The sequence below is a fragment of the Enhydra lutris genome, unplaced genomic scaffold (genome assembly GCF_002288905.1).
Source record: "Enhydra lutris kenyoni isolate GAN:26980312 unplaced genomic scaffold, ASM228890v2 scaffoldscaffold33, whole genome shotgun sequence".
NCBI classification, from domain to species: domain Eukaryota; kingdom Metazoa; phylum Chordata; class Mammalia; order Carnivora; family Mustelidae; genus Enhydra; species Enhydra lutris.
This window is the reverse complement of record NW_019154117.1, coordinates 15,869,954-15,884,204: the sequence shown is the minus strand read 5'-3', so window position 1 is coordinate 15,884,204 and position 14,251 is coordinate 15,869,954.

Genomic DNA, 14,251 nt, shown 5'->3' with positions numbered 1-14,251 from the left:
CAGACCCTTCACTACAGAGAACAAACTGATGGCTATAGCTGGGGAGGGAGGGCTGGGGGTGGGAATGGGTGAAATCGGTGATGGGGTTGAAGGAGTATACTTGTGATGAGCACAGGTGTATGGAAATGTTGAATCACTACATTGTACACCTGCATCTAATATTACACTGTAGGTTAACTAACTAGAATTTAAATAAAAACTTTTGAAAAAACTGCTCACTTAGCTTCCAGGGGCAATCTCAGACAAGAAATATTAAGAGAGTCCACAACCCCTGCATAAGCCCGTGTGACTCTCTAATCACCAGAGAGTTCTTCTCATTTATAGGTTTCCTGTGCCAGCATCTGCCAGCTCCTCCTCTCACAGGGATTCTTTTCCTCATCACTGCTACTATCAAAAAGTCTTCATTAAATATTCCTCTGCATATTCTGCTGGGTACAGTAGAGCACGGGGCCATTTTCCATTTGAAGTATGGTTCTGTGGGGCCAGCTCATTTACCCTTCTTCCGTCCCCATGATAAACAACGAGTCAGTGTCTACTGCCTACAGAGCAGAGGCCCGAGAATCACCAGCCTGAACAAAGAGCCTTCACCACAGGCCATGAGAAGGGGCATCTCTTCTACCTGGCACCCTAAGATAGTATGGTGCATGAAAAGGCTGGTCACTTAGAGTTTCACAGGGCCCACCCTCCAAGCAAGGAAGCAGGCAGGAGTCTCTTTCCATCGTCCTCTTCTTCACTTTCTGTCCTTTTTTCATTGACTTTTAAAAATCACATAATACATGATATATACTAAAGGAAGTATGTAGCAAATATATGAATTAAGAACATAATAATAAAACGTATGAACCTGCCAATGAATTTAATCCTAGCCTTTACTCTTAGCAATGAATCTACCTGCATGCTTTCCTCCTTCTCTACACTATACCTCTCCCTCCAGAGTTCAACACTGCACTGAATTTGGTGTTCATCATTGATTTGCCATATAACTTCAGTACATGTATTTATAAACAAACAATATATTATTTACTCTTCACGGGTTTTGAATTTTATATACAGAGTCTCAGTTTGCCTTTCCCTGCTTACAGATGAAGTTAAATTCTCTTCTCTTACGCATGTCTGTCATTCATACTGCCTCTTCAGTAACACATCTTTTCCTCATTTCTTCTGTCGGGTTGATGATCTTTTCTTAAAATGATTTGTAGAAATTTGTAAGGCCTACAGATGGCTAACAGATACATGAAAACAATGCTCAACATCACCGGTTCAGGGAAATACAAATCAAAACCACAATGAGACACCACCTCACACCTGTCGGAATGGCTCAAATCAACAACACAAGAAACCAAAGGAATTGGCGAAGATGAAGAGAAAAGGGGACCCTCTTGCACTGTTGGTGGGAACGGGAACTGGTGCAGCCACTCTGGAAAACGGAATGGAGATTCCTCCAAAAGTTAAAAATAGAGCTCCCCTATGACTCAGCAATTGCACTACTAAGTATTTACCCAAAAGCGACAAAAATACTGATTCAAAGGGATATGTGCACCCTGGTGTTTACAGCAGCATTATCAACAGTAGCCAAATTAAGGAGAGACCACATATCCATCGACTGATGAATGGATAAAGAAGAGGCGGTATATATGTGTATATAGAGATACACACAGATACATACTGTGGAGCATTATGCAGCCATCTAAAAGAATGAAATCTTGCCATTTGCACTGACATAGATGGAACCAGAGAATATTACGCTAAGTGAAATAAGTCAGTCAGAGAAAGACAAATACCGCATGCTTTCACTCATATGTGGCACAAATGAACATGGTGGGGGGGGGGAATGAGAGGCAAACCAAGAAAGAGACTCTTAACTATAGAGAACAAAATGGTAGCTACCAGAGGGGAGGTGTGGAGGGAAAAGGTGATGGGAATTAAGGAGAGCACTTGTAGTGATAAGCACTGGGTGATGTGTGGAAGTGTTGAATCACTATATTGTACACCTGAAACTAATACTGGAATTTAAATAAAAACTTGGATTGAATAATTTGTAGAAATTCTCTAAATAATCCAGAAATTAATCTTATTTCAGTTACATGCCAGACAAATGTTACCTCCTTGTATTTTCATTTACTTTTTGGTGTCTTCAATAAACAGAAGTTCCTAATTTAACATAGTTGATTTTTTAAAAATTTAACTTAGTGCTTTGTGTGCCTTATTTGAATAAATGTTTTTCTTACCGCAGGGTGTAAATTCTCCTACACTTTCTGTGAAAAGTTCTACCATTCAATATATATGCTTTAATCCAACCAGAATGGAGTTTCTTCATGATATGGAGTAGAACTCAAGTTTAATTTTTTTCCCACGTGGATAAGCGAGTTTCTCAGCACCATCAACTGAGTGCTACTTCCTTTCCCAGTCACTTGCCAGCCTCCTGTCATATAGTGTCACCTGCGGATTGGTTTGTGAGCTGCCTATTCTCCTTAGCCCAACACGTAACTCCATGTGAATTATAACTCCTGGTCATAATATGCCGGGTTATCTGGGAATACATGGCCTTCCATTATTTCCTTCTTGAGCAGAGTCTTGGTTCTCCTTGGGACTTTGTTCTTTCATTTGAATTTTAGAATTAGCTTGTCAAGTTCCCTTAAACACACACACACACACACACACACACACACACACACACACGGGATTTTGATAAAAACTGTGCTGAATCTATCATTCAATTTAAGGAGAAGGGACAACTATATAATATTGAAGCATTCTCTGTATTTTTCTGTTTAGGTCTTCTCAGGGACTTTCAATAAAGTTTTATTGATAAATGAACAATGGTTTTCTTCATACAGATCTTGCACATCATTTGTCAGGTATATTTTGGGCCATTGGTATCCCTTTTTGTATTATATTTCTGTTTGCTGCTAGTTTTAGAAGTTTATTTTATTTATTTATTTATTTATTTATTTATTTATTTATTACTCTTACTACACTGGCAAGGAGTTCTGTTACTCTCAGTGACACAGCCCTGAAAATTGCCTAAGGTGGTATTCACGTACCTCTGATGTGAATATCCACCTCCAGCCTCCAGATCTGTGCAGGCTTTGCCAACACACACGAAGGTTTTGCTCACTGTTCTAGTCTCCCATGCCCTCTTGGAGACTGCCAAGATTTGTAAGAAATTCAGGAATGCATCAAAAAGTGTTTGCTGTGATTTCTTCAGGACATAATTGTGTTTAATGAGAATGTCTGCCAGGGTGTCGATCTAAAGTGCCAAAAGCCTATCTCTGCCTCTTGATCCCCTTGCTTTTCTAATTCTCTGCAATCTGGCTTCAGTCCCCTTTGGTCTCACGATCTAGGAATTTCAACTAACACTTGTTGGCAAAACTAAGTATTTATCTTCATTTTTCTCTTAATTCTCTGCATGACTGTGTTTTTTTTATTATACCTTCCTTCTTGCAACTCTCCCCTTCCTAAACATCGATGATTCTATGTTATCCCGATGCAGTAAATAATATTTCAATATAACTTGCTCCTCTGGTATTCACATTTGCCAGACTTGGGACATCTCATCCCATATCACAGCAAGATCAAACAAACAAAAAAAAAACCATACATATATATATATATATATTTTCTTAGTCTTAGAGTTTCCAAAGGAAAGTTACAGGTATAAGACAGAGGTAATTGGAAAGCTATGTGAATAGGAGAGCCATTCTTTCTCCTATTTTCTGATAAACCATGTGAACCATGGAAGGTGGAGAAAGAGGAGACAATGAAGAAAGTTTGGTAGCCCCCATAATGGGAGACGAGGTACAGCCCAGGCCAGAAAGAGCAAGAGGTCTGAGTAGAGTCAATCACTAGAAACTTGAGTGCCTGCCTTTGGGTGTCACCATCTCTTGTCAGTCCCAGGGAGTATGCGTGAGCCCTGCCTATGGTCCAAACCCCCCGGTTTCCATTCTAGTAGACAACGTACATCACCACCCTTGTCACTGATGTTCAGTGAAAAAACTTCCATCACCGGCAACCATCACTTTACTTAGGATCATTCAGTAGGAAAGATAGCGGTTTCTGCCCCAGAACTTCACTGCCTTATATAAACAACACTTTTTTTTTTTTTTTTTTTTTTTTTTTTTAGGAAATCTGAGAGCTACCAAAGAAAGAGTAAGGTTATGACATGGAGAACAATTATCATCCTGCTGAGAGTCCTCAGAGCCTATCAACCCTGGGGTGCTCTGATAACACGTAGCACCCACCTTGAACTCTCTTCCCAGGAAGGGAAGGAGGTGAAACACACTTCCCTTTTGCTGCATCCCTGCTCTCTGACTCTTCCTTGATGCTCTCCTTAACTGGATTTGCTTCTGCCTCCCATCACCTAAATGCTCACTCACTGAGAGTTTACTTTTGGTCCTCTCCAACTCCATTCTCTCTCCCTCTGATAGCAAACCCATACCCATGCTGCCAGCACACGTCACATGTTCTAGAAGAGACATGTGTTTAAAAAGTAACACAGATGCACAGAAGAAGGAGAGCTCAAGTTCACCTTGTAAAACAATTCAGACACTTTCCCAGAGAGTAAGTGACAGAGGAGGGGTGAGGGGCAGCATCACGCAGAGATACAGCTCAGTGCCACCAGAGAGACAAGGCGACAGCAGTCAGTTGATGAAACGAGGGCCCCATCTGTATGGATAATTGCTTAGTGACTACATTTGATATTTTATGAATATTTCCTCTCCCAGTTTAGGAAAACCACTCCAAAGTCTTTCAAAGTCCCATCAATATGATTATAGCCGGCCATCAGTCTTGGGAGACTTGCGGAAAACTGAGTGAGAAGCTGGGTCCCTGCTCCAACGTAGCAACAAAAACTACCACCCCACCCCCCCATCCTGAGCTGGTGCCCAAACGATCTGGTCCCAAGTAAACCAGACAAACTGAGCAAGTCCCACTCTCGCGGATCTGTTCATCTTTGAATCAAAGCATAAAGAAACATTGTCCTAAGTCAAGGGATAAATCAAACTGTATTTAAAGAAAAAAAAAAGGACTCTGTGGCCATTTTATAGTTAAAATAACTTTTCCAATATTTTCATTACTTGGAGATTACAGAGAAAGCTAAAAGGGCAAGTGGATTCTCAGGTCATTGAAGTCGGCGCTAGAGTCTACGGATCACCTCTGAGATGCGTGTAATGGCCTCCAGCAATGGGTACCTTGTCATGTTTTGTTGCCAAAGCTATTAGCTACTCCTCACTGTTTCTTATCAGTCTCCCACTTGCTGCAACAAAACTGAGCTTGTTGCAGCCCTGACATTTGCAACAATATCATTAGTTGCTGAAGACAAGACAGAGCGCGGGGCCTCAAAATTTCCGGGAAGCCATGATTGCCAGATGACTCTAGTGAATGGGGGGGATGAGAGGATTATTATCCGGAGGTCTGCTCATTAGCTCCCCATCCTTTATCACCCTCAAGCCCACATCTCACGGGTTCTCTTCATGCTACAGCACCCCCTTTCATGCATACTTACAGACTTGTACCCCCCCCACACACATATAGACACATCACAAAGGACTTCAAAGCATGCAAAAGGCTCTTCCGTCAGATGGATTAGGAGAGGCCAACACCAACATAAAACATGTCTGGATTGTACAGCACATTTCTTCGTCTCAGACATGTGGGTATCAACTGTATTTTGCATTGTCAGTGAATTCCCACAGGTGCCAAGCTGAGACAGGTGCAAACCCAGCCCAGGGTGGGGAGCTTTCTTAGGACTGACCTACCAGACCCTACTCCCTGCACACATGGACACACCAAAGCTGTGCTTTATCACAGAAGTTCAGATTCTTGGATTAGTGCGCTATGAAAATTTAAAGTGGGATCATAAAGTTGTCAGAGGATGGATAAAATCCTGACAGTGAGAAGGACATAAGTAAAACAGGTAAGAAGGAACAAAATCCGGCAAGAAGATGCAGATTTGAATGTTTGTGTCAGCAAGGTGCTCGGGATGACAAGATATTGATTTGAAGTCAATGCCATTTATCTGACAGCATTAAGGAAGTCCCTTCTTTTTTAAATGTGACTACCAATATAAAGGAGACTTTTTTTGTTATCACTAAGCAGCAATTCATTGAGACAAGAGGTAGATAACTGACACTTTAATAACCTGTTAAAGTTATGAGTCACTTTTGCAATATTTTAAGTCCAAGTTACCTTTCACAGCTCTTAGATGAGGGTCTTATTTAAGGTGTAATGTGAGCATTAAATACCCTTCTCAACACAGACTGGCAGAGTCCCACAGGGCCAGGGTCCCAGAGAAAGCTCCCACTGAGTACAGGCACTTGCTGCATGAATCTGTTAGAAGGCTTTCAGTCCCAACAGAGAATACTCACCTAAACGTGGCTTCAACAATTAGAAAACTGACTAGAGCACATCTAATATCAGTTAATGAACTGATTGAAAAGAAGATTAAAGTTGCACCTTGCCTACTTTTCCGTCCTGCCACCCTCACACATTCTCTCTTGTCCTCCATCCTTCACAATCTCAAAGCAGCTGCCACATTTCTGGCCATCATATCCTCACGTTACCCTGCCCAAAAGCAAGAAGGGGAGTTTGTCCTTTTATGTCTCATTTTATCAGGGAGAAAACCCTTTTCCAGAAGTCTCTGAGCAGAATTATCTTCCATCATGTTGACCAGGATTAAGTCATGTGCCCATGGCCTTTCTGCAAGGGATGCTAGGAAAAGAGTATTGACTATTTCCAGCTCCCAGAGGGGAGACGAACACTGGTGTCAAAGAAGTAGTATGGGGAGAACCACTATAACCCTCCTTCTGAATATTTCTCATTTTTCTCTAAAAAGAAAATCATAATAAAATATAGAAAGGAAAGGAAGGGAAGGGAAGAAAGAAAAAAAAGAAAAGATGAAAAGAATATGAAAATGAAAATCACCAGCCAAAACACAGTTCATACATTCCTCCCTGAAATGGTTCTAATTTACATATTCTCAGACTGCTTCACTTTTGGTTCTCTTCTTTACTTTTTTATTTATGTCTCCTCCTGGCCATCCTGTCCTTTTCCTTTCGGTGGTGGTGACTGGTGTGATCTGGGATGCCTGGAGGAGAGCAGGAGTTCTCGCTTCAGGAATCAGCCCCACCCCTCGCTAGCCATGTGGTCAAAGTTCCTGGGCTCGGAGCCCCATCTAAGGAGGAGATCATATCCCCTGCCTTACCTATCTCTGGAAGGAATTGTGGAGGCCAAACAAGGTAAGATATGTAAAACAGTTGCAAGCTCTGGAGCATGGTGCATATTCGGTGAGCTGCTGAGACATCTGAGGAAACGTATTTATACTGAGAAACACCTACACCTTGAATGGCCATTCTCGTGCACCACACTGAGCTCATTTTGAAAAGTAAAGTTCTTAATGTGAGTCAGAGATTTCCTTGACCTATTGGTCATTCAGGAAATGCTATTTAATTTCCACATATTTGTGAATTTTAAAATTTTTCTTCATATTAGTATTTGGTTTCATTGTATTTTGGTCAGAAAGATATCCAAGGTTATTTCAATCTTCTTAAATTTTGTTAAGAGATTTCCAAACATTGGCTGGAAAGAAGCTAACGTGCTCACACGTGAAGAACAACTGTACTTTAGGGTCTCTCTCCCCCCTATTAGCCTGGACAAGCTGGGAGGGTTAATTAATTGAATAAGAAAAATCTACAATGGGGTTGGCTACAACTGTAGAAGAGATGATACAGATGGTCAACTATCTGGACCTGGGAACTCTCTTTCAAGAAGAATTCTCCTCCACCCGACCTTTCTGGGTGGCCCAAGCAGCTCGCTCAGGACACTCAGCACCTCAAAGGCCCAGGTCCCTCCGATGGCCTGACCACAGGGCTTCCCATGGAGCAGGGCTGACCTTAAGCAACATCATGCGTTTGATTCAAAAACTCAGGCTGGCCCTTCTCCTCTGAGCACTCGCCTACCATATTTTTAAAATAGGTGTAAATATAAACTACTATTTATTAGAAAGACTGAGCTATAGGCCTCACCCTCTGGACTCTGGTGGGGAGATCCTATAAGCACAGCCCCTCACCTCTAGTTCAAGGTATAAGACGGCCATGTGCCAAATGCCAACCCCAAGGGCTCAGACCTGTTGAATCAAAGTCAAAGCCAAATGGAATGGATCCAGGCAGGAGCATCAGGAAATGGTATTAGAAAGATGGTGTCATGTTTCTGGGTGGCAATGCTGGAAGAAAGAGCATAAACAAAGGTTCAAGCGGGAAGAGCAGGATTGTATTTAAGAACAGAAGCTAGTGGAGGATATAGGAAGAAAACACAGGCAGATTATGGGGAGGCTGGGGTCAGAGGCAAGGGTGTTGGGTGTTAGGCCCTTGTTTTCACATACTCCTTCTAACAGCTTCCCTCACTTTCCCCTCCTACCCCTTCAGAATCTTGGTGTCATTATCCCTCACCCCCTGCCTCCCTCCCTCACCAACACTGCTATCAGGGACAGATCTGCTACAGATGATTTATGGTTCAGCAAGAACTGAAGGCAGACTAATACTTCATTTTAAACCTTGGCTCAGTTATAGAGTCAAAGGCATTGTTTCCTATCAAAGGAATTCCAGGAACCAAGATGTAGAGACACCATAGCCCTCCACTGAACGCAAGCCAGTGAGACCGAAGGAGTATCTGAATTCCAGCCCTGGTTACGTGATTGATTTGTCGTTCGGCAGGTCGTCTCACCTCTCTTGGCTTCAGCATCCTTGTCTGTTGTAACAAAATCCTGTTATACCTACATCACAGAGCTGTTGTTAAGGCTCATGAAGTCATCTGCATAAAGATGAAAACACTGGGCTCTAAGGAGGCTCGCTCCCCCCTGGGATCTCTGGGGGTTCACAGGCACCCTGGTGGCATTCCCACCACAGAGCTAACGGCTCAGCTCAGGAAGGGCAGGGAGCTGCATGACTTCTAGGACATTCCTCCTCCAGCTTAAACTTTCTCCCCACCCAGGGTTTCCCAAATGCATGAGACTCTGGCCTGGGCCGGCCCAACCTAGGTCCCCTGGCCCTGGGACTCTCTAGGATGGGGTCCACAACAGATCAAACACTAGACCTTGTCCCCCTCACATGCTGAGTGGGGAATGTGTCGTCCAAGCAAGTCTGAAGGAGACCCGATGCAGATCCTGATCTGCCCTCTGGTCCCAGCTCTAACCCTGTCTACTCATGGGAACTGGGATCATCTCTCTACACTTCTGAACATGACTTCTTCTGTGAAGAAGTCCTATTCACCTTGCAAGCCTCAGTTGCATTTCTCAAAGCGTGCTATTATTAGTGTTTGGGTTTCCTTCTGACAGAAGAGCCTTTGCCTCCAAAGCATAGGGTGCTTTGAGGTCTATCTCAAAGGCTGTGGCCTTGATGGTGTCTTCCCCAGTTTCCCCAGTGGCAGAATTCCTTTCCATCCCATGCTCTCTCTACGTACTCTAGTACTTCCTCTGACACCCGTCACAGCATCCTCTAATTAGTGCATGTGTGTGCCTTCCCTGGAGGTCCTGGAAGGAAGGGGGTGAGGGGAGGGCTACCTTTTTCACCTTTGAATCCCCAGGACCTGGTGCCGGCCTTCACATGGCGTTGGCGTGGGAAATACCTGGATGAATGAAAGCGTTCTCAGACAGTGGATTTCGTCTGGACTTCCTTTCTGCCTAGAGGACACCCCAGGCTTGGAGACGGGACACTTTTTAGATGCTTAGTAAAAGCTGGGCTTAGAGCACCAGAAGATAGATTTGAGAACATCAGGAGAGAATGAAGAAAGTCAAAGGCATCATAAGCTCTTGCATATTTAGTCTTTGTCCCGAGGGCACGAAGGCAGAGATGTCCTGACACCTTCTTGTATTTTCCTATCTTAGAAACTGTGTCCCCACAATATTTTTGCCTGAAACACTGGAATTAGAAATGAGGCCGCCTGGTCATATTGATGGGGCCACTGCCAAGTGCCAATAAATGACTTAACGGCACACACCGTGGCGCGCTCAGGCTCCATTAACCACGCGATATTGTCCCCCACAAATGCCAAGAGACCGAAATGAGATACTTTCATTGTCCAGCAGAGGAATGTGAAACAGCTAAACCAAAAATTTTGCTTGCGTTTTCTCGCCCCCTCCCTCAATGTGATCTCAAGATGGAATGTAATCCAGGATTGAAAATGGAACAGTTTGATGGTGTTTGGTTCCAACGCATGAAACATGCAAAAATGTAGTCTGGAGAATGGGGAGCCAGGCTGGCAGTGAGGTTCACCAAGCCATTCTTGGGTACTTTTTCAGGGGAAGCATTATCGAGGCTGAGCTGAGCTGGGCAAAGTCTCGGGAAATGTTAGCATCGCTTGCCCCATTGCTTCTTGTAGTAAGAAGAATGCAGCATAATGGTTTGTAAGGCACAATGTTGTGTCTAAAGACATGGTTTATTAAGGAGGAAATGGTCACTGATGGGTCTCTCTATGTAATAAAGCACTTATAACCAAAAGCCACCAGGGCAAACAGAATAGCAAAAATGATGCTGAAGGCTATAGAGAGTTAAAACAAACGGATATCTGTGCTTCCGGTTGGCTTTCTGTGCTTTGTAATAAAATTGTCTCCTAAAGAGGAATGTGTGTTGTTTGAGGTGAGGAGGACATGCCTCTAAGCTTCCCTTCAACAAATCGGAATCTTTTTCATCACTTGCAGTTGCTAGATTTCAAGAAATCATTTACAACACCACGACAGACAGACAAGGCTTCCATTATTAAGACGACTCATTTAATCAGCTCGACAATATTATCATACACTATGATTATGTCCATTTTGGGTCATAAAATCATTTTAGGTCCTAAAATTGAGGTTTAAAGAGACTATCTACCTGCCTCGATCTCACACAACTAGTCAATAGAAAAATTTTCTAACTCAGGTCCGACGAACTCCAAATTCCATTCCCATTTTATGGATAAAGACACTGAGGCTGACAGAAGTTAATAACGAGACCACAGCTGATTATACTGAGGATCTGAGAGGCAGATAAGTGCAGCTGCCTCCAAAGCTCGCCTCTTTTCCTGCTGCTTTCGTAAGACACTTTAAGTGAGTGGATTTAGGTTAGCAGTTGCCAGGTTTCTCTGAAGCTTCAATGCCTTTGGGTACTGAGTATCTCATAGGCACTCCTATGTGTGCTCCTAACTGCTACAGAAGGGAGCGTCTGTCCTTCCCACAGAGCCAGACGGCTGTGCCTCAGCTGCGCTTAAAGGTCAAAGGTCTTGCTGCCTCCACAATACGAGAGAGAGCACTTGGGTAAGTCTGCAAAGCCCTGGGAATCTCATCAAAGGCACTGATGTTCCTAAGTCCATGATTTACCTTCAGAGAGTCCTTGACCTTCTTCCATGTATATAATGAATATGTTTTGGCACCTTACTCTGTGCCAGTACCGAGACAGGTTTTAGGGACATAAAGAAGATAGAGACAGACTCTTGTCTTGAGTATAAAAATAACAGGCAACATTTGTGGAGCATTTAGTATATGCCAGAAGTCCTCCTAGTGCTGTACATGTATTAAGTCCCTTAATCCTCACACAGCCCATGATCAGTATACCTAATGGTCCCATTTTACACGTAAGAACACTGAGGCACAGACCACTAAATTATAACCTCCCCACTGCCTAGTATGGGGCACAGACAAGTAGATGCCCCTCCCTGATCCAGTGTATTAGTAGTCATAGTCATTAGAAGTCCAGAGCAAAAAAAAAAAAAAAAAAAAAAGTCACATCTTGATCTTTGTAATCCAAGTACTACAAGGCATTTAAAAACCAGCACTATGGGAGTGCCTGGGTGGCTCTGTCAATTAAGCATCTGCTTCCAGCTCAGGTCATGATCCCAGTATCCTGGGATCGAGCCCCATGTCTGGCTCCCTGCTCAGTGGGGAGTTGCTTCTCCCTCTTCCCACCTGCCCTGCTCATGCTCTCTTGTGCTCTCTCTCTCAAATAAATAAATATAATCTTAAAAAAAAAAAAAAACAGCACTATTGCAGCATATTTACAATAGTCAAGATAGGGAAACAACCTAAGTGTCCATCGACAAATGAATGGATAAAGAAAAGTGGTGTACATATATACAATAGAATATTATTCAGCTATACCAAAGAACGAAATCCTGCTTTTTGCAACAAACATGGAAGGATCTGGAGGACATTATGCTGAGATAAGTCAGACAAAAATAAATACTGTATGATCCCACTTACATCTGGAATCTCAAAAAACATCTGAACTCATAGATACACAGATTAGTGATTGCCACAGATGGGGGTGGGAGAGATTAGGCGAAATGGTGAAGGTGATGGAAAGGTACACATTTCTAGTTATACAAGATAAATTCTGGTAATGTAATATACAGCATGGTGATTAAAATAACAATACTCCATGGTTTGTTTGAAAGGTGCTCAGAGTAAATCTGAAAAGTTCTTATTACAAGGAAAAAATGTTGTAACTGTGCAGGGTGATGGATGTTACGTTGTACAATGTTACAAAGTTATACTGTAGTAAGTAAGCATTTTGCAATGTATGCATATATCAAGTAGGGGTCCCTGGGTAGCTCAGTCGGTTGAGGGTCTGACTTGATTTCAGCTCAGGTCATGATCTCAGGGTCATAGGATCAAGCCCCGCATTGGGCTCCATTTTCAGTGACTAGCCGGCTTGAGATTCTCTCTTTCTCCCTCTGCCCTTCCCCCCCCCCATTAAATAAATAAAATCTTAAAAAACATATATAGTTACATCAAGTCATGTTGTGCACTTAAAACTAACACCACATTGTATGTCAATTATAGCTCAGAAACACTGGAAAAAAAATTTAACAGAAAAGGAACCTGGCAGTCCATGGTAATAATCACATGCAAATGAATGTGGTATAAGGGATTAAACCATCCCTCCAAAGCTCAGGGGTGTCACCAGCCCTGGTCCCCTCATCTACTCATGTCCCTGCCTTTCCTACTTTGCTACAGTCTAGATCATATTAATACCTTTTTTTTTTTTTTAATTTTATTTATTTGTCAGAGAGAGAGGGAGAGAGAGCGAGCACAGGCAGACAGAATGGCAGGCAGAGGCAGAGGGAGAAGCAGGCTCCCCGCCAAGCAAGGAGCCCGATGTGGGACTCGATCCCAGGACGCCGGGATCATGACCCGAGCCGAAGGCAGCTGCTTAACCAACTGAGCCACCCAGGCGTCCCCATATTAATACCTTTGAGAAGTCTCTGGTTCTACTCATCTGGAGGGGATTTTAGGCCCTGGCAATGAGCCCTACAACATAAAAGGCCCCTCCTTCCCTGGCTTCCTCAGTGGCCATCTCTATGCTTCAAGCACACAATTCTGCCTGATCATCCTTGAGAATGTTCCGCCAGAACTCAACCTCTTCCCTAGCCCAGTGGTTAGTTGTAGAAATAGGGAAGACTCTGGGTTTTTGTTTTTTTTTGTTTTTTGATTTTTGTTTTTAGATTTTATTTATTTATTTACCAGAGAGAGAGAAGGCACACATGAGCAAGCAGGGGGAGCAGCAGGCAAAGGGAGAAGCAGGCTCCCCATGGAGCAAGGAGCCCAACACGGGATTTGATCCCAGGGTCCTGGGATCATGACCTGAGCTGCAGGCAGATGCTTAATTGACTGAGCCACCCAAGCATCCCAAGACTCTTTTTTTGGCCCCCAAATAGGGATGAAAGAAAAGACGAGGGCTAGTTAGAGGCCTCGCAAAGGAATATCTCAAACCCTTCACCCCTGGTCCTCTATAAGAACCCATTCTTTCCTCATCCTCCAAATGTGAGGCCCATGGGGGAAGGGGACGACTGGATGAGAGGGAATGACTGCATGAAGAGAGTACATACTAAAAACCTAATGTTTTCACTAATTAACCTTCAAAGGTCCTTTTACTGGATAAATCCAAAATGTAAATGGAGGCTGAATTAAGACTAAAAAATAAAATGTTTCTAAGTCCCACTTCCTTGGTTCCTCAAAGACTTTATTTAGTAAAATCAAGTCTGTGAGTCGAATGGTTTTCAGAGCTCCCCCTGCCAGCACATACATCCTGCCCCCCATTTCTCTAATATTTTCACCAGCTGAGCACCAGTTCACGTCCTTGGAGTGCCAAGGTAAGCATCACCCTGCCCCCTGCCACAAGCAAGACCTCGGCCATCTTGTATGGATTTGCTCTTGAGGCAGATTCCAGAACCTGCTCCACGGTAGCATGTCAGAAACCCCAGACACCACTAAGCACTTGGGTCT